Source organism: Triturus cristatus, chromosome 2_1, assembly GCF_964204655.1.
Source record: "Triturus cristatus chromosome 2_1, aTriCri1.1, whole genome shotgun sequence".
NCBI lineage: Eukaryota > Metazoa > Chordata > Amphibia > Caudata > Salamandridae > Triturus > Triturus cristatus.
This window is the reverse complement of record NC_140581.1, coordinates 694,477,063-694,499,063: the sequence shown is the minus strand read 5'-3', so window position 1 is coordinate 694,499,063 and position 22,001 is coordinate 694,477,063. Positions and strand designations below refer to the sequence as shown.

At 45.5% G+C, this 22,001-nt stretch overlaps 1 protein-coding gene across 8 annotated transcripts in view; it reads left to right on the top strand.

The window, feature by feature from the left end:
- YTHDC2 (YTH N6-methyladenosine RNA binding protein C2) overlaps positions 1 to 22,001 on the top strand; it is a 1,174,422-nt gene that overhangs the window by 196,771 nt on the left and 955,650 nt on the right. The window lies entirely within an intron of this gene.

Sequence of the window (22,001 nt, the reverse complement as noted above, 5' to 3'; positions counted from 1 at the left end):
TATTCTGAAGTGAATAAAGTGGTTCAACTCATACATGGAGGTTAACTGAATACTATGAGAGTCAGGTGTGAGAAGTTGGCCTGGTTGATGCTGTCCACTAGTTATAGTGGGCACCTTGCACCAGTTCAAACGACCCTTATTGACAATTAGGTTAAAAACAACCTTTATTTAAAGCTATCCTGGTGGTAGTTATGGAGAGCAGCCTTCAAGCTAAGTCTTGAAGGAATGTGAAGCAGCTTGATTTACCAGATTATAACCTCCTGAATGACCAAATGAAAGGAGAAACACACAAGGTATATATAAAATATATGTATTTATTACTAAACACTCTCTAGTAACCCCTTTATGAGATTAGGGAACAAGATACACAATATGAAAGCACTGTAACGACAGTAAATAGCACAATACACAGTGGGCTCCAGGGGGAGACCGAACCATATACTAAGAAAGTGGTATAACAACCACGACTTGACTAGACACAGTGACTAGAGCACGTAGAATTGCTGGGATCCCAAGGAACCACCCAAGGTAGTGGCACAGGGGACCCACGGGGGCGCGTGCAGTGTGAGAACACAGCCGCAAGCTCCGTACAATCGTATGGGAAAGTTGCGGTTGGAATTTTAAAGATTGAGGACACTTAGGAGAGGACTTCAAGCAAACCCTTTGGAACATAGAAGGTTCTAAGGCCAGCACCCTTGAGATTACCGAGGTGAGTATCCCAGGAGAGCCGGGTGCATAGGGGTCAAGAGGTGTCGGAAACGCTTTTTGATTTCAATGGCGTGATGCAAAGAAGTGTTGCTGCCTGAAAGATGAGAAGTGTCAGGTGTAATCCAAGCCTGGATCGGAGCTGAGAAGAACCTGAAAGCAGAGGGGACAGAGTCTGGGTCACTTCACAGTGACCAGGGCCACGATAGACGAATGCCCACCAATGTCGGGTGTTTCAGGTGAGATGAGGTGAAGCTCGACTCTGGAGCCACGGGGACCAGGAGATGTTGACGACGACCAAAGTCTGCAGGCGAGCTGTCCCATGAAGGATGTCGAGTGCTGGGGGGTCAGTGTCCGGATTGGAGACCAACAAGCCTTGGCAACTGCAACCCACGCAGTCCGAGAAAAGATGCTTCGGTGGGCACCAGCAAGGTCCTGGGGACTCCCCAAGCGATGGAGAGTCAGGGCATGTGTGGAGCAACCAGGAAAGCCCACTTAAAGTCAAAGTTCCCTTCTCAGGGACCCACAGGTCAACGGACCGGGGATCGCGAAGCGACCTCGAGCTGAATCAGAAAATACCAACCCACGGAACACTCGTGGAGTGTAGGCCGGAAATCTTCAGTGGAAATACTGCTCGGGTCTGGACTACAAGTTGCCCAAAGCACAGCCTCAGGGGTTGGCAAAAAAGCATATGCTGCTGCAAATGAACACGGTGCCCAGGGGTTCTGATTGCACGGTCCCCACGAGGGGAGGAGCTCAGAATTGCCGAGAGCACGGATCAACCTCAGAGACCACGGGAACTCACCTCCGGTGTTGCAAAAAACTTCGGAGTCCTTCAGGAGCTGAGTATATGCAAACCAGTCAGATGCGTTTTAGGTGTCTGCCTTGCAGGGGAGTAACTCCTTTACTCCAAGGGAGATTCTTCTGTCATCCAGCATAGTGTAGATAGTCGAAGTACTTGGTTTCTGTAGCAGAGTTTTGTCCAGGTAAATCTAAAGTCCTGTAGCCTGAGGTTCCTACTTTATACCCAAGGAAGGGGTGGGACAAGCTCTGGGGACCAACCCATGGGTGGGTCAGGACAGAGGGGTGGCTACACCCATGTCCTTTGTTCAGTTTCACACCAGAGCAGGAGCAAATGGCTCCTGCAACTGGTTTGAGCTGGACTATGCACAGGGACACTAAATGTGCCCAGAGTGCAGACATCAAAGCACTCTGAGTGTACCCACCCAGCCCCAATACACTAAAGCCTGTCTGGGAGGTGTTCACATCTCGCTGTGACAGGAAACCTATTGTCCAGCCTTCCCCTGCCGGAGTTTCATCCAGCAGCAGGAGGGCAGATTTTTGTCTGTGGCTGGCAGCATCCATTTTGTGATGCCAGGGTTTGTAAAGCTGGTACCGGGTGTACCGGTGTTGTCGTATTTCTCCCTCTAGTAAGGTGGAATTATACCTCCCACACCAGTTACTGGTGTGGAGTTATGATTCCAAGGGGTTTGACACCAAACACGACATGTTACCATGCAGACGTTTTAAAGTTAGCATTTACTGCGAGGTTATAATGCACTTAAGTATATATGGTTAGCTGCATCACAAACAACCCCGGAAAATAGGTTCCGAAAGATGCAGAGGGGCTCTGCTCATGCATGGGCACCCACTCACATAACACCCAGCACCCTGCCTTCAGGATTGATAAGGCCTGCCATAGGGGTGACTGATAGGTTTATATGTGCAGTGATATAGGATAGATATAGCAAACCTATATCTAAGTAAGAGGTGCATGCACCACCTTACACAGGCTGATGTAGCAGACCTGTTGTGTCATTTTGAATGGTCTCCCAGGGGTGGCATAATACATGCTGCAGCCCCTGAGAGGCCTCTGGGGTACATATGCCATAGGTACATAGTATACCATATACTAGGGACTTATAAGGGTACCCCAGAATCCAATATAGAGTGTACCTAAAGTACATGCAATCAACTTAGAGGAGAAAGCAGCTAGGCTGGGGTCCTTGAGAGCAGGATCCTAGCCGACAATACCATAGAATGATTGGTGGGTGATAGTTTGAAGAGCTACACCTTTACAGTAGGAAATATAATTGGTGATGTCATAAATATGCAGTATGTCATGCAGTGTGATGATGTAAACTATCTTTTTTCACTTTTCATTGTGAACTTTACCTGAAAGATTAGTATAAAAATCTAAATGTTATGGCTTTGTACCAATTCTCTTTTAAATATGTTTATGAAAGTGTGTGGAACATTGTGTACAGTTAAATGAAGTTCATTGTGCGCTTTACCTACAAAATTAATGAACTATTCCTAAAGTTTTTGTTTATTTAAGTTAAATTATTTAACTGAAATTCATTGTTTTAATTTGAACATTTTGTAGTATTTGTTGTATTTCCAAGTTTATCAGACTACCAAAAACTGTAACAAAAGGGTGCCGGGGATTCACTTCTACACTAGGTTACAAATCCTTGAAGTAAAATAGGGATCTCTGACCATATGCGCTAAAAATGTGGTCAAAAAGTGTTCGCAATATGTTTGACAACTTTTTGTGACTACTAAATTATTTTGTGAATCAACTTATGCACTTATAGTTTAGTTAATAAAATAACAGTTGGAGGGTGCATGGAATGACCTTCGTAATAAATGCTAGGTAGGTCTCAAATTGATACTCCGTCCGATTGTCCGACACCACTGCGACGTGAACTGACATCCCTCTGGCAATTTATGTTGTGTCCATACATTTCCAGCTTGGCAACATCAGAACAAAAAGATAGTCCAAACATTAGAATACTTGCCAGTAACTGACATCCCCTAGATTTGCGAAGCAGTAGGGCATCTCTTCAGATAGTAATTGTAACATTTCTGGAAATAGTATCATGTACTTGATGACTTCTTCTGTAATTTCCTTCAAAGGAGCCACGCTTGGCCTACACCGAAACAGGAGAATTTGTGTGCTCTCAAAATTGACTTGGAAGGGGGGCGTCTCCCTATGTGACTCCTCAGACTCTAAAAGAGGGGAAAGCCCTTCGCCACCTTCCAATTCTACCTTCCCAACAGTCCTTTAGTTTTTCCCCCATTAGGCCTGATTGCCCCTTACCTCTAAGGCACGGATGGGTGCTGCAGTTTTGCCTGAAGCATTGCGGGTTTACAGCATTTATATATTTATTTGATGAGTTTTATATAGCGCTGGCTAGACCCAAAGGTATCAGAGCGCTTTACATGAAGTTCCACATTGATACAAAGTTACATCAGTTACAAGTTACATCTGTTGCAAGAAAACATTTAAAGAGCATAGAAGATGAGATAAATGGATTGTAGACGGGTAGGGGAGTAAGGTAAAAGGGTAGGAGGGAGATTAAGCTTCGAGGGTGGCGGCCATCTTAGCATCTCTTGCTACCTCTGTGCGGCCCACCTGCCCCGAATCAGCAGCGCCGCCGGTGTACTTCAATCGCCCAATCGGGCATGACAACACAGTCTCTGCTTTTATGCCTGTGGGGATGTGAGGCCTCTTCCTGGGCAGTGGGTTGTTTGCGATTTAAGCTCGTTCAACGGGGCCGTCCACCCGGACCTCCTTTTGCCAAACTGGCGCTCAGGGTCCACTAGGACCCATCACGCTTGCCGCAGCTCTCCACTGCCACACTTTGGTGAAACAACTGATCCCCAGTTCTCCCATCGCAGCTCGGATCTTCATAATGGAGGAGTGGCCTCCAGATCTGCTGATGTGATATTCCAATTACTAGTGTCTTGTGGGACCCCATTTGAAGCTTGGTCTTCGCTCCCACTGCTACTCTCCTAGCACAGGCGGGTGTCATTGATGTACTTTAATTGCCATGATTTTAACAGGATTTTGCTGGATTAGCCAGGAGTTTTTAGGGCTTGCCTGAGCCAGCGCATGCGCTGCTCTGGCGAGACATTTAGTAAGTGGGCTATTAAAAGTCCGGCCACACGCTTTTGCTGGCCTCAAGCTTGCGGTTACACGCGCGATTACGCGCACAGCCGCCATCTAGCTTTCTGTCATGGCTCATTAAGCCTTACAACCATTACAGCGCGCAAATCACTTTTATTTCCATGCTCCTCCACCCCTGCTCTCTGCTCTCACTACCCATTCCCTTCTCCCCCTCCCTCCTCGTCAGTCACTGGGCGGGCTACAGCTTGTGTTAATTCCCTCCCCACCACACTTCCCTCTCACACTCGGCGCCTGCACTTTGCTCTTCCCCGTCCCCCACCACAGAGCGTGTCTTGTATGTTGGTCCCTTCGACTCCACTCATCTGGCCGCCATGTCCGTCCTTCCTCCCTCTCACAAAACCACCTTTACCCCTCATTCTTTTATCTCATTAAAGTTAAGGAGTGGAAATTAATCCTGGAAGGGAAAGGAGATAAGCGTAAGGATGACTCTGACCACCACCACAACATTTATTATCCATTTTGCAGAACGGTCCTCTTTCATCTGATGGGCTGTGGCGTTCTCTTCCAGAAGTATTTCAGTTTGATGCACTGTTTCTGCACTGCTCATGCGAGGCTGTTTACAAAGTGCACTCCCTTATTTCACGTGCTGCGTCGCAATCCGGGTGCTCCTTTGTGATTACCGGGGATGGATTCAGACTGTCATCATCGCGCGCAGCATCAGCCATGTTTTCACTTGCAAAAGGCAAAGTGAAAACCGTCATTTATTACGGGACGAGCAATCCAAGATGTTTTGCTTGGACGCGGGACCTGCAGCCGGTTGCCAGGCATTCCTGGCTGCTTTGCTTTCATTGTCTACTTGAGTTTCACCCTCGATTTCATTCTCTTAATCTGGGCTTAAAAACAATATACTAACACTTTGATTTTGTTTTAAAGAGCGGTCGCGTGTACCCTCTACTAATGTACTGCAAATTCTGCTAGCCAGCTTTGAAAAGCAATTAAGCAGTCCGAGCCGAAAACAGAATCTTTGCTTTATAGCCACAATCATTTTAAAAAAAAATATTTTTATTTTATTAGAAACCGTTAGCACACAATAAAAGACATACAAGGGCCTACAACCACCAGGGCCGGCCACTATAGAGCCCGAGGGCCCGCAGTGTAACGCCATACATTCAAATGAACCAGCGGCAAAGTACCCGGCAGTCCGTAAGCACCTATAACAGACCATGGCCATAGGCCAGGAGCAGTTTAAGACAACGGTTTCATTTTTTATTAAACATAACACACACTCAAGGCAATGAGAGTCCGAGATAGCAGCGTGCTCTTCCCAGGACGGGGAACAACATACAGTGTCCAAAACTATTCTGGTCCAGAAGCGGTGAAGGGGGGCAATGGGAAAACAAAGCATGGAACACACATTACACACTCCCGCAGAATGCGCAGCTAGGGGGTCAAAGCAATATCGACCTCTAATGGCAAAGGCGGGGCGCAGATACGGCCTCGATATAAATTCCACGGACCCCATACCCTACTCCATTTCCCTGGCTTACCTCTCGCCACATACACCGTCTTTTCCCTAAACATACACCAGTCCATATTCTCCTTCCATACATCAACCGTGGGCGGCCTCGGGGAGCCCCATAGCTGTGCAATGTTACGCTTAGCCACCATATACCCCAAGGTCACCCACTGCGTCTGTGCCGCATTGCAATCATTCGGTTCCCAGACATTCACCAAACACCTCCTAGCCTCTGGCAACAGGGCCACGTGCGTGACCCCCTCCAGTACAGTATGGAGACCGTTCCAGAATCGCACAATCTCCGGACATTCCCACAATATATGAAGGAACGTGCCCGGCAGGCCACATCCACGCTTACACAATCCATCCATCGAATAACCCACACGCAGCAAACCGGGCCCTGTGACATACACTCTATGGAGGATCTTCAGCTGTACAAACCGGAGGCGGGCCGGGATCGCCACCTCCTTCGGGGAGGCCACCGCCGACACCCAGTCCTCATCATCCAGCTCTAAGCCATCGCCTGTCCATGCCTCTCTCAGACGGAGCAGCAAGTCCGCGCGATCGTTGATGAGTTTCTTGTAAATCAAAGAAATAGTGCTGTCGGGCACATAGCCATCCAACACTCTATCCTCCAATGGAGAATACTCGGGGACGGCAGCAGCGTCCGGAAAAACCGAACACAGCGCATGGTGGACTTGAGCATATCGGAAATACTCTTTATCGTTCAACTTATATTCCTTTTTAAGCATTTCAAACGTTTTGAAAGCTCCCTTCACCCAAAGATCACCCACCTTACATATACCAATCATGTCCCATTTCTCAAAGCCTTTCGATCTCCACAAACAGCCCAACCGCCCAGAGGCATACAGCGGCGTCGCCCGAGTCAAGCGATCCCTCCACCCCATCGCAGCATTCGCCGCGTGCCACACACGCACCGCCACCCGCGTGGGTCCCGTCAGCCGCGTGTCCGGGGTCACCGAGTACAGTGCCCTATTATAATCCCCACCTGGAAGCAGGAATTTATCCATCTCGAACGCCGGGTTTCACAATCATTTTTAATCTGCTAAATTGTTGCCACAGCTGACTAGTCCAGTTGCACGCCTACACGCATTATCACTCAGGGCCAACACTGCATCACTCAACAACACCACAGCATCACTCAGCACCACCACAGCATCACTCAGCACCACCACGGCATCACTCAGGGACCCAACCATATCACTCCGCGCCACCACAGCATCACTCCGCGCCACCACAGCATCACTCACTGCTACCACAGCATCACTCAGCGCCACAACAGCATCACTCAGCGCTACCACAGCATCACTCAGAGCTACCACAGCATCACTCAGCGCTACCACAGCATCACTCAGCGCCACCACAGCATCAGTCAGCGCCACCACAGCATCAGTCAGCGCTACCACAGCATCACTCCGCACCACCACAGCATCACTCAGGGCCAGAACAGCATCGCTCAGCATCACCACAGCATTAGTCAGCACAACCACATCATTACTCTGCACCACCACAGCATCACTCAGGGACACCACAGCATCGCTCACCTTCACCACAACATCACTCAGCACCACCACAACATCACTCAGCACCACCACAGCATCACTCAGTAACACCACAGCATCACTCAGTAACACCACAGCATCACCCAGTAACACCACAGCATCACTCAGTACCACCACATCATCACTCTGCTGCGCTACAGCATCAATCAGCATCACCACAGCATTAGGCAGCACTACCACAGCATCACTCAGGGCCATCACAGCATCACTCAGGGCCAGCACAGCGTTACTCAACGCCACCACAGCATCACTCAGCACCACCACAGCATCACTCAGGAACACACAGTGTCACTCAGTACCACCACTGCATCACTATACGTTACCACAGCATCACTCTACAGCGCCACAGCATCAATCTGCATCACCACAGCATCAATCAGCATCACCACAGCATCAGTCAGCACCACCACAGCATCACACAGGACCACCACAGCATCACTCAACGCCACCACAGCATAACTCAGGGCCAGCACACCTTAACTCAACTACACCACAACATCACTCAGTGCTTCTTACACTTTTTAATTACAACTTCTCAACATTCTGCACAGCAGCCACACTTCTCTACTGCACAGCTTACAAACATTGGCAAAGTCAATAGCTCTACCTAAACACTTATAAGGCTACTCAATGCATAGCCGATAGGTCTCGCCTTTAGGACATTATAAGTGTTTAGTTATCCAGCACAATATCCTTAATTAAATAACATCAAGTGTTGCAAAGCTAAACACTTATAAGGTCCCAAAAGCGAGACCTATTGACTATGCCAATGCTTGTTGTTTAAGGTGTTCTCCTGTGTCCTCAGCTGCGACTCCGCCAGCAATGTCTTTCTTTGGCACTCTAATGACCAGGCACAGGAATTAGTTTCTTATTTATCCAGTATTGGATCTTTCATAGATTCACATGCTTGAATCATTCCCCGTCGTCGAAGTGGGAGTCCCACGATACCATAGTAAAGCAGTATGCATAAATATAATATGCTATATTGGCCATCAGTTCAATTGCCTATCTATGTCCTTTTTTAAAAAGGACCAAACTTTTAACTATGACCAATCAGGTGCTAGCACCCTCGAGAACACTCCCAAGAGAGTCAGAGTCCCTCAGATATTTACCGCACGTTGTGTGTGAAGGGTGTCCCTCGGCTCTGCTCAGTTTTCTTCTAGAAGAATATTTGAAGTTGCTCTAAAGGCCTTTTGTGTCCCTGCAAGACCTATGGGGAGAAACGAGTACATGTGGATGACCACCATAAGGATTGCTTTGAGAGTACAAAATTTGTCTCCGTTTCTCTTCAAAAACTTTGAAGGATATGGAGGGGAGGCTGCTCTTGTGGCTTCAAAAAGCCAAAGCTCAGAGAACATCTGATGATGACAGTAATATCTTTTCCAGTTCTCACAAGAGAGATAGGTCCCATAAAGGGACTTCTGAGGTGAGCAAAAAATCCCTGAAGACTTCTCATCAGGCTGAGGACTCTTAAGAAAAAGGAGAAACGGAAACAATTCTCCTCAGAGGCAACCCTATCTGCCCCACCTATGCATTCTAAAAGGGATAAAGACCACCCTCGTTCCACCTCCTCCGACCCATCAAAGATGAAACGCGAATCCTCCTTCAAGGCCATGTCAACGACACCATCACCGTCGACAGCAAGATCGTGGACGAAGACCATTATGATTGTCTCGTTGTCGAGGCCATTGACAGCTAATACGACCACTACAGCTGCCATAGACACTCTTATCTCGTCAATGAAAATTGCACCATCATCTAAACTTTCGCCACCGTTCCCCCTTTAGACCATGGCCCCATCCATGATCCCATCAACGATGACTCCTCAGACGATGTTCCCGTCGACCATGACTCTGTCGAAGACAGCCGCGTGGACGACAGTAACCCTGTCAACGTCAGTCCCGTAGAAGAACCCAATGACAAATCAGTCTACGAGGGGCACAACATAATCAACACAGGTATCAAGGCATGATGCATACATTGCTCTGACAACACCTTCGACGCCACCATCGATGAGGATCAAAATCACAAAGATAACCAAGACCACATTACGTCCTTAGGTTACTTCGCCCAGCAGTGTGTCACCTCTGCCTCTAAGCCATTTACTGGACCTTGAAGAGTTGGACTACGGAACAGCGCATTGCCCTTCCAAGCTACACATAAAATGCCAAGAAGAAGAAGATGACTTTGATGAAGGATAGTATTATCAGGACGATTATCCTCCTTCTGCCCAAAGGCATTATGAGCTCTTCAGATACAACCCTGATCCTTCCCCTAGACTGGAGGACTCTCCAATGGCTAGATCATCAACCCAGGATCTTCAAGCTATGCTCTCGGACTACAGGTAACGTTTTCCACAACCTCCTGAGGAACAGCCAGTGGCACCATCACACCCTGTGTCTCGTGTAAATCTGGCACCTATTTCTCTGTCCACCACTCCTAGAATGACGCCTGCTTCCCTTATAGCAGTACCAGCGAGATACAATTAATCATCTTCTGATGACGAAAGAGAAGAAGGCAAGCTTTGTGAGCCTCAGCCTCCACTGGATTACTTGGATGGCTACTTTATAGCCACACCATCCCCACCTCCTCAATACTCAGTCTATTCGCGTCCAGAAGACATCAGAGGTTTGGAGAGAGTGACAACCAGGTTCCACCTCCCTATCTGTCAAACAGTCCGACTATGTTCTCTGTGATTTCAAGGAACAAAAGAGAAATTCAGTCTGGGCTATACCCACCATTGATTACGTCTGGCAAGATGGTGTTAAGATAATTAGGAATCCTGCCACTGTGGTGGCTGTCCTGCCTCGTATTGACAAAAGTACAGAGCACCAGAGGATTCCCCTGCATGCCTTATAGGACACCCCAAACCCTACTCTGTAATTTCTCAGGCTGCACAGCATCGATCGAAGAACCCGTCTACTCCCTTATCTGCACCGCCGGACAAAGAGGGGCATCATTTAGATAACATCGTCAAAAGGTTCTCCACATTTTCTGCCATCACAGTTCAGGCGGCTAACTTCCTGTCTATTCTGGGCCACTATGACCAACAGATGTGGCCAGATATTCGTTCCATCATTGACCTCATCCCGGAATATAGAAAATTTGAAGTAAAAAAGATCATACAGGAGGGCAATCATAGATTGTGCCATGCACATCACGTCCACGGGCTTCTGTCAACAGGTAGGCGCAGCTGTTTTAAGGAGCCAAGGATGGCTTAAAGCGACCTCTTTTAGGCCTGAAAGTCAATCCAAGATATTAGAGAGGGTCTTTGATGGGGGGGACACTGTTCGGCAAGCACATTGACGATGCTCTTCATACAATTAAAATAGATACGGACACAGCCAAGTTCCTCAAACTCCCTCCAGTACAGAAAGTTGCCCTTTCGAGGGGTGCAGGGGCGAGGTTTCTCAACCTATAGAGGTGGCTACCGAAGTTCCCACCAATATCAGTCCTACCAGCCCCAATAAAGGCCTGCTTATCAACAACAAACATATCATCAGCCACCCACAGCGAGTTGCATGAAGCAAGGCCAACGCAGAAGGCCACCACCTCAGAGCCGGGTCTCAACCAGGCACCAGCTGCACCACCTTCTTACCCCGTAGGTGTGAATATCTCAAATTACCTCCATCATTGGGAAGCTATCACCTCAGACAGATAGGTTTTGGACCTAATCACCTATGGCCATACCCTGGAGTTTACGGAAATACCACCAAATACTTTACCAAGGGGAGTGCATTCCCCCCTGTCTTCACTTATTACAGATGGAAGCCTTCATAATACAGGCCAAGGGAGCAATAGAGAAAGTCCCAGTTGCCCAAAAGGGAAACAGATTCTACTCCTGATTTTTCCTCATACGCTGGAAATCAGGGTAATGGAGACCCATCCTAGATCTCAGGAAATTAAACAAATTCCTCCTCAATCAAAGGACCATGCACATCAACAGCCTGGAACTGAAAGCCATCTTTCTCACCCTGCAGGTTTTTCTCCCAATAATAGCAGGATCCTCTTTGCTGGTCCGTATGGACAGTACGACCAGCATGTATTATATAAACAAACCAGGAGATACCAAATCTCTGACGCTCTCTAATGAAGCCCAAGAGCTTTGGAGTTGGCTCACAGCCCACAACATGTCCCTGAAGGCCGAACACGTGTCAGGAGTACCCAACACTCTAACAGACACTCTCAGCAGGACCAAAGGCAGTTGTCACGATTGGGAACTGGATCAATGACAGCTGGACAAAATAGTCTTCATGTGGGGGAAACCAGCACTGGATCTCTTTGTGACGAACAGCACCACCAAATGCCAGTTCTACGCCCGTCGAAATCCCCTCTAAGGGTCATTGGGAAATGCCCTTTCAATGCGATGGTCCAGAATATATGCACGCTTTTTCCCCCTTCCCACTCATTTCTAGGGTTCGCAACAAGATGAAAGCAGAACACCGTCGCCTGAACTTGAGCACCCGAAAAAAGCCCAGGCAACACTGGTTTACAGAGCTTATGCTCCTGTCAGAGACAAGTCCCATATGCCTGATACCTACATTAACCCTCCTGACAATGAACCAGGGTCAGATACTGCACCCGGAGCCAGCCTCTCTCCACTTCCACGCGTGGCTCCTGACTTCTAGGAGTTTCGAGACTTAAATACCACTCAATCCAAAGCAAGAGCAGAAAGCACAAATAAAATGTACAATGTAGAAAGGAAAAGATTCTGTTCCTGGTGTATGCAGTTTAAAGCCTCTCCTGAACATATTTTTCCTTATCCCCTCTTGCTGGCCAAGTCATTCCTTGTACATGCATCCGTCAATTTCACCTTGCCGCAATATCAAGATACAGACGCTGTACACAGTCTCCGTCTCTCTGCTCAACAATAGTCATAAAACTATTCATGAAAGGACTGTTAGAGTTTTCCCACCAGTGCGAGCTCCTCCTCCAGAACGGCATCTCAATGTTGTTCTCTCACAACTGATGAAACATACTTCTGAACCCATTCACAAGGCTGATCTGAAATTTCTCCTGTGGAAAGTTGCTATGTTACTTACTCTCATTATCACGTGAAGGGTCAGTGAGATTCAGGCCTTCACAACACAAGAGCATTTTCTACATTTTTCTGAAGAGATTGTACTTCTCAGAACGCATCCAAAATTCATTTCCAAGGTTCCTTCTCAATTTCATCTCAATAAACCTGTCATACTGCAAACCTTTTTCCCCAATCCAGCCACACAAGCTGAAAGGGCTCTCAATACCTTAGACATTAAACAATGTCTCAAATTTTACCTCCACCAAACAAAGCATGTTTGCAAAACAGATCTACTACTTGTCTCTGATGAACAATCTCATCATGGAACTGCAGTGACAAAAGCAATAATAGCATGATGGATTTCAGCAACAATCCAGTTTTGCCACTCTAAAGCAGGCAAACCTTTATCAACGAAAGCTAAAGCGCATTCTACTCGAGCAGTATCTACTACGGCAGCTCTGTTTGCAGGTGTTCTGCTGGAGAAGATATGCCGCGCCGCGACGTGGAATGCCACCCACACGTTCACGCAGCACTACTGCCTGGAATCTACACAGCGCAATGACTCAGCTGTAGGCCAGGCAGTGTTACGCCATCTCTTCCAATAGGGTGAACCTCTTTTACAGAGGTGTTTATTCATATTAAAGTCTAATGCTTCTAGACTTCTGTTTATTGCTGCTTCGTTATTCCATTCATGTTACCTATTTATGGCTTATAGATATAAATACTCACAATTTCAATATATATCTCTCTTTTATAGATTAATTTTTGATATATGCAGTTAAGATTTATATTTTGTTACCCACAATCCTCTAACAGTACTTAAATAATCTTCAATACTGCTTGCTATTCTGATTGAAGCACATGAATCCATCAAAGATCCAATACTGGTTATGAAAGTAAGTTACTTAACCTGTAATTGCAGTTATCAAGTATTGGTATCTTTCATAGATGAACATGCGATTCACCCTCCTCCCCTGTGAGGCTCTCCTTATGACTAGGGATGTTATTCCTATTTGTGCTTGGAACATTTGAGGGACTCAGCCTCTCTTGGGAGTGTTCTTGAGGGTGCTAGCACCTGATTGGACATAGTTCAAGTTTGGTCGTTTAAAAAAAGGACAGATAGACTATTAAACAAATGGACTAGTGCCATTATAGCCTATGATAGTTATACATACTGCTTTACTATGGTATCGTGGGGCTCTCACCTCGACAGGGAATGATTTAAGCATGTGAATCTATTAAAGATACCAAATATGGATAATTGCATTTCCATGTAAGTAAGTAATAAGTAAGTACGTTATTTCCAAGTGTTGGAATCAGTCAGCCCATAAACAGAGGAGGTCACCTGGCTATCCGAAAAGGCATCGGCTAGTACTGAAAAAAAAGTCAGGCTAGAAATTGTGGCATGGCCATAATGTGTGGTAGTAGTCACGCTTACAGCAGAGGCATGTTTTGTTACTGTTTTTTTTTTTTTGTTTTTTTTTTTTGTTTTTTTTGAAACCGTTTATTGCAATCTCAAATAGTTACAGGTATGGGCCTACAACCGTCTGGCCGGCCGCTAGAGTGGCAGAAGCATATGACATACATACAGAAAAATCTCTTGGCGGTGCAAAAGGGGTATATCAGGAGATATCAGTAGTGCAGGCCACATAACTCCAAACCCACAATACGGTTTCCTTTTGTCGAAACACAACACCACAAAAAACCACACCCGCAAGGCAACCCGCAATCCCAAGTAACAGCACGCGCTCCTTAAGTGGGGGACCCCAACCAATCGCCAAACTCTGAAGAGGGGAATGAGAACAGATCAGGGACTGGGGAACCACGTGCCCATGGCTGGGGGAGGGGGTCGGCTAGGGGGACGGAGCTGGTGAGGCAGCCGGCATGTTTTGTTACTGTTGATTGCATTTTGGGGAACCACCCTGTAGAACAGTGTAACCTGTGGAGATACTTGTATTTATTTTCTAAAGATTGCAACTCCCTCATATCCATCCAAGTGGCATGTTAGCAAATTTCCCCCCTCCTTTCTCCATTTCTAATTTATAGATTGTGGAGGTAGATCAGAATTGCACCTCTTATTTAAGAAGATCTATTCCAAGAGTTTAGTGTTTTAGGAGTACCGAGGACAAGTTCCCCCCTAATGGAACAACACAAGGGCGTGCGTATGTTGAAAGCATTTGTATGTCTCTTCACACTAGCTAAAACACCTGTTAAAGTTACCTCCAACACGGCTGATCTCCTTTATTTGAAAGGCATTCGTTAAGGGGAACACAACCGATGCATATTGCTTGCATACTTGGCAATGGGGTAGTGTCCTCTGTTTGGCTGGCTGGCTTCCCTGAGGAATCCGTGGATGCAAGGCGTGTTCATCCCTAAAGCGTTCTGTTTGCAGCTGTTGACCTGTGCCTGCAGAACATGTACCGAGCTACAGATCTTGCACAAGAAACATTAAATAAAGCACCTAGCCTGAACCCAAACAGAAGAGTAACTGCACTCATAGCAGCACCACCCTTCAGCAACAAATGCTCATCTCAACAAATAAAAAAACTTACTTCAAACCCAGCCAACAAAACTTAGATGTTCCATAGAGTTAGAAACCAATGACCCACAAAACGCACAATAATCTATATCATGCACTACTGTGCACACTTCCTGGAGCTGAGAAAGGTGTATAGAGCTGTGCGGATGCAGCTGGTACTTGGAAATTTCTGTGCACACACCAGTTCCAGCAGATGAGAGACAACATTCAGCAGAACACAGTGCTCACATACAGAACAGCTAAAATAGTTCTCATTGAGGTGACAACAATACAAGCCACAATAGGAAAGAATGAATTAACAACATAGTTATCTCATATATTTACTGAGTAGTATGGCTAAATATTGTGGGTACATACCTGAATTAGTAAAGACCTCTGAATACACCCACCAATACGCATTTCACCAGACATGTACACAAAATATCAACTGCAATCATGGTATTGATGATACTACTTAAACACAAAAGAGACTCCGTTCTGTGACGGAATCTTCAAACCTGGGCATGAAGAGAAGTAGCCCAAACAACAGCGATCAGATCGCAACTAGACAGAGCGAAGAACAGGTTGAGGAAGCCCATTAATTATATGGGCTGAAATTCAGAAAACCTTGGCATATAGGAGCTATGATTCTTATATGCAATATTTTCTAGCATCAAAAGAAAACCCGGAAAGTACTGCAGTGTTTCTAAGCAACAGAAAGAAAATCCTTTCTGATTGATAAATCTTTCCGCAGATTCCTCATCTTATAAATTATCTCCAGAGGCCTTGACTGCTCAGTAAAACTTTTTTCCCGAGCAGTGGTTTTCCAGGACCACCATGTGGCTTCAGCTATGACTCTGCTTCCAGACATGATATCACCAGAGAATATTAGGTATCAACCGGTGTGCTGATATGATTTTCTGTATTTCCACACCTCATCGACGCGGGTCCAGTTCTTTCTTGTGGTGTCTTACCTATGAAGTTCATCAACATTTCGACAGCAACTAGGTCAAATATCTACTTCAAAACTTCCTGGGTACAAACCTTATCATGGATGCTGTTATAAAATGTCAGTTTTAGATTCAGATAACTGTATATGGTGGTTTGGGCCAGAATATGACACTGCAGCCTGTTATTCTTGTGCCTCAATACATCCAAACACTTTGAGGGTGCAGGTTGAAATTCCGCAGGGAGACACCTAAGATTCTCTGACAGCCAAGTCATCGGTGGCTCAAGCCCCAATGGCGAAAAATAAGTCGCAACCTCCCAGAGTGGCGCCACAGTTTGAGTGCTTACCTTAGCAACAATGCAGATTTCACGCTCTGAGCCAACTACGATACCACTCTTGAAGCAGTCGACTTTGGAAGACATCTGTATGACTAGTGCATGACAAACTTTAATGATGTTCCCTTGGCAGAACACCTATGTTGGGCTCCGGTTTGCCAAGATGGAGGAGATTTTTGGCTTAGACTCCAATGCTCTCGCAGTGCCTGGCAAAGATTATGCAAAAACAACAAAGGTGATGGATAGAATACTTGGATGAATTGAATTAATCTCAGCCAATGGGACTCGCTCAGGGCCGCATCCCATTCTATTGTTTTTTGCCCTCCAAACCCCCTCAGTTTGGACCCAGCCATATGCAAATCAGTCTAAACGCTGCTCCTTATGGGAATAGTCCAGCCTGAACTGCCAAGCCAGGTGCTCCCTGAACCAAAACACAAGCAACGTAGGGCTGGTTTTGCCCTAGTTAGAGCCCTTCAGCCAAGTATAGCTTGGTTCTAGTGGCACAGTGAAACCACCTATAGGATTACCCAGCGCACTTAGGGCATCAAATGCAAATACAAGGTGATGGATGGAATGATTGCATTAATCTCAGCCACTGGCAATCACTCAGGCTGCATCCCAAACAATTGTGTTTTGCCCATCATGCCACCTCAGTTTGGACCCAGCCATATATAAATCAGTCTTAACCCTGCTTCTTCTGGGAACAGTACAGCCCGAACTGCTAAGTCAGGCCCTCCCTGAACCAGAAAAAAAGCAGCCTAGGACTGGTTTCACCCTAATTAGGGATCTTCAGCCGGGTATAGCTTTTTTCCAGTGGCACAGTGTTCCTGGGTTCAATTACTAGAGAGAAACTGGTCCTGGGTTGCTTGTGTTCCGGTTCAGCGAGGACCTGGCTTGGCAGTTCGGGCTGGACTGTTACTTTTGGAGCAGGATCAAGACTGATCTGCATATAGCAGAGTCCGAATAGGTGGCATGGTGTGCAGAATAACTGTGGAATGGGATGCAGCCAAGTGATTATCAGTGACTGAGATTAGTTCAAGCATTTTTTTATCCATCACTGTTTTGTATACTTATTGTGTCACCCTGAGTGGGATAGGTTTGCCTAGACATTGATCCCGTACACATTGTGTTACTGGAATTAAGCTGTACGTGGCTAATGAGCCCATAACTAGGGCAAAACGGGCCTTGGGTTGCTTGTGTTCCAGCTCAGGGAGGCTCTGGGTTGGCAGTTCGGGTTGGACTGTTCCTATTGGAGCCGGGTCAAGACTAGTGTGCATATAGCTGGGTCCACACTACGGTGGCATGGTGTGCAAAATAAAAATTGATTGGGATGCGGCCCGAGTGATTACTAGTGGCTGAGGTTAATTCAAGCTTTTCATCCATCCCTATTTTGTATACTTATTGTGGCAAAGATGATAGTCATGTGGAAAACGATGATTTGGAGGTTGGTAATCTTCACCATTATAATACTGATGCTGGCCTGTTTTTGAATTTACAAAATGCGAATCACCTGAACACTTCACTTGCAAGTTGCATCCGTTATCCCTATGCTCCTGCTTCAGAAGAAATTTCCTCATTTACAACTGTGGTATGAAAAACAGTTGAAACCTTGGAATTCACCTTGCCTTCAACATTTTAAATGAGATATTGCAACTCCTTTCAATGACAGAGCACATGCTTCCCTTCAGTTAGACACTCTTGGGCCCTGTCATTGCTCAGTAGGAAAAACCCTTGGTGGCCCAGCAGTTCACCGACGGATAGCTAGTCGCCATAGACCTGCTGTGGGTGACTCCACAAGTTTTGTTTTCTCATCCTTCACTAAAAAGTTGTCCTAACTTCCTCCTCAAAGCAGAACCCCAGTGCCTTTCCCATGACACCTCTTGATTGTGAGTTGTTGTAATTTGATTCTCGTGTTTAAAGAGTCTTTCTTTTTGAAGCCTGGGCTTTGCACCTGACTTTTGGGCCAATATGTTCATGCAATGTGGGAATTGGCAAAACTTGAAATGGTCAGCCACCAGTTTTTAAACCGGGTTTAGATGCATACAAACAAATCTTGAATTGCAGCCTGGATTCGGCAGACACTGTGGCTTGCTGCAAAGAGGAGACTATCACACTGCACATTCACACTTTCATTGCATTTCACTGGCTTCTCCAGAGATTTCCATACCGTGATCATGGACATGCTTTTCGAAATCCAGCGGCTGTTTGGAGAAAGTCAGAGGAGCTATGAGTCATACACAGTGCCTGGTCCTCCAATGCAAATATTTTACCCCAAAATAAATTTCTTTTTCTCTACACCATGGCCGTACAGTTTTGGTAGAGACCACCAACCCAGCCTTTTCAGACAACCCCACTCCTTTCGCGGCAGGGGTGTATCTGGGTGGTCTATAGGAGCAAATACAGTCTCATCCATCCTCTGCAGACTGCTCCTCGAGAACCCTCAGACTTCCATGCTCCTAAATCCATCATGTTTGGTGGGGAGTAGAACCTCCACTTTTTCCACCAGTTTGGAGGCGATTTTGGCAGATTGCCTGGTCATCCAGTTAATCTACAAAGGCTATGCTATGCCATGCCCTTCCTGTCATTCCATCTCATCTCTCCTCTTGCAACAAGGTGCACTTTTTGACGCACTCCTCAGTTTTAGGGGCAGAATTTCCTCTCCTCTTGAATAAAGGACCTTAGATGTGGTGCTTGTGGATGAAAGGCTCTACATGAGTTTAATCCCTTTACTTTTTGGTCCACAAGAAAAGCAATGGCCTGAGACCCATCCTGGATCAGCGACTTCCAAACATGTTCATTCACCAGGCCATGTTCAAGATGTTGTGTCTGAACCAAGTCTTGTTGGCCCTTAATGCGGGAGATTATTACTCATCCTCCAGGGAGCCTATTATCATCTTTCAATTCTTCCAGCCCGCAGATATTACCTGAGGTTCACAATAGGTCTACAGTGCTATTAGTTCTTGGTCCTTTTGTTCTGAATGATGAGCACACTCCATGTCTTTATGAAAGTGCTGTCAGACATGGCAGCTTCGCTGGGATCATGTTTCCATGTATTTTCATACTTGGAACGCTGGCTAATGAATCCGGAGCCACGCTCTGCGCTGGTCAAGAAACACTTCTTCCACAACTTGGGTTTCCTCATCAGTACCCAAAAGTCTCACCTCTTTTAAAAAACTGTTTTATTGACATCAAATAGGGTAATAGATACATAAATCAATATAAATAATGATCATCGGCTGGACAGTGAAATGAATCAGAAAAGAAATTAATAAATAAGCGTTCGCCTTTACCCCAGATAATCAACATAATAACATAGCAATTAAATCATTAATACATAAAGGCTTAAATAAGTTTCCTTATCTAATTAATCTAGTATCGCCATATCCATGGGACCCCTTATTTCTTCATTTTTAACCATAGAACGGATACCCCTAGCTTTAGCTAAGGCAGTTTCCAGACCATATGTTTCCCTAATGATGGTCCACCAGTCACAAATAGATGGTGGTGACGGGGAAACCCAGGTCCGGGCAATAGCTATCCTAGCGGCAGCTATCATGATTGAAAAAAGTCGTGCCACAGCTGGTTTATCTGCCTTATAACCTAACATGATTTCTGAGGCCGTTAGTGAGGGACCCACTCCTAATTTAGAATAAAACACCTGGCCAATCTTCTGCCAATAGGTCCGCAATTCCGGACATTCTATAAACATATGGATAAGATTAGCTGCCTGAGTCCCACATTTGGGGCATTTAGTCTTTTTGCCACAATCATTCCCTCCAGCCCATTTGGCTATCCTTTCTGGCGTGTAATATAGCATACAAATTGTGCGAAATTGCTGTAGTTGTAAACTCAGAGTGAACTGAGTCACCTATATTACCCAAAGCCTGTGTAATCGTGCCAGGTGTTATAACTATATTCAATACTTGACTCCAACGTGTTGCTAATTTTACACATCCATCCACCTTAAGACTAGACAAGAATTTGTACATATTACCTATTAAGGACTTGGTTTTTTCTCCATATAAACAGTCCCAAATCATAGACTGAGTTATCATATTTACATCCAAATTCTTCCCCAAGTAATCCCTAATCTGTAAATATTTAAACAAAAAATGAGCAGGTAATTTGTGATGAAGTCGTAAAGCTTTGAATGATTTGATTCCCCTCGCTTCATACAGATCTCCTAAACAGATAATCCCATACTTAGACCAAGATCTACCCATATAGTCATGAAACACTTCAGGGAACATTGGGTTTCCCCACAATGGGAGCTTAGTATGTATTAACGATAGGTTGCTTCTTGCAGCCATAGCCCGCCATATAAAAATACTGTACCTAACTATCTTAAATTTAACACGTTTGAAGTAGTTTGGATCGTTAGTGCGATATAAGAATAATTGACTATCATCTCCTAGAATCAGCCTAAATAAAGAATCTTTCTGGTCATTTCCCAGAAGACTACGAAAGCGTCCGGCGAACGCTGCCCAGAAATACATTTTAAAATCTGATAAACCTAAGCCACCTTGTTTATAAGGGGATTTAAGCATATCAATCGCGCATCTAGCCTTCTTGAAGCCCCAAATAAAACTACTAAACACCCCATCCAGCTTTTTAAAAAATGTATTAGAAAAACGTAAAGGAATCGATCTGAACAAATATAAAAACTTAGGAAGTATTTTCATTTTTATTAAATTGCATCTCCCTAAGAGCTCTATAGGGAGCTTATGCCAGTTCTTTAATAATTTGATAGTTGCATTCAATAATGGAATGTAGTTTAGGGTTATAATTTGACCAACTTTGGCTGAAATCTTGACCCCCAAATACGTGGCTGTTGTACATCCCCCCGGAATTGGAGATTCAGGTTTGAAATTAATAGGCACCTGTGTTTTATTAATGTTTAATTTATATCAGGAGACTGAGCCGAATTTAGTTGCTGCTCTCTCAATAGCTGGGACAGCTTCAGCTGGATTAATAGAGAAAATTGCCAGATCATCTGCGTACGCCGTTATCTTAAGCCTGTTAAAACAGTTTAATCTGTATATTGGCTTGCAAAGTGCATATAAATGGCTCTATGTAAAGAGCAAATAGTAGTGGGGAAGGAGGGCATACCTGCCTTGTACCACGAGAAATGTCAAATGGGGTAGAATATGATCCAAAGTATGACCGCTTAGCTTGTGAATTAGAATATAAGGCTTGGACCCACTGTATGAACTGCCCCTTAAGGCCGAATGCACTTAATGTGGCCTATAGGAATTCCCACCCGACCTTGTCAAAGGCCTTCTCGGCATCTAAAAGAATCATACCCAAACCCATCCTCTCCTTCTCAGCATAATCGAACGCCCCAAGGGCCATATTGACATGAGCGATGGTATCTTTGCCAGGTATAAAACCTTGTTGAATATCCTACACTAATCCTGGCATCAATGGGGCGAGTCGATTTGCTAGAATTTTCGAAAAGATCT